The following is a 274-nucleotide window of genomic DNA, read 5'->3' on the forward strand; positions in this document are numbered from 1 at the left end:
CTCTTTTCCCCTTGATTTTCAAAATGTAACACATATTGCTTCTAATTAAAAACAGAATAAGAAAAAAAAAACCACTTGAATTCGCTGTACAGTACCGCGCTCTTCTCACGGAAGAGGAGAGGCCGGCCGCCGCTCGTACGCGCTCGAGCTGCCCCCCGGGCGAATCCCTCAGGTCCTTGCTTACAGGCGCACACGCGCGGACTGTGGCCCCGCCCCCTTCCCTGCCGCGCCGGCCCCAGCCAGGTCCGAGGGGCGGGGCCCGCCGCGGCGTGCT

Source organism: Orcinus orca, chromosome 4 (assembly GCF_937001465.1).
Source record: "Orcinus orca chromosome 4, mOrcOrc1.1, whole genome shotgun sequence".
Classification (NCBI taxonomy): Eukaryota; Metazoa; Chordata; class Mammalia; order Artiodactyla; family Delphinidae; genus Orcinus; species Orcinus orca.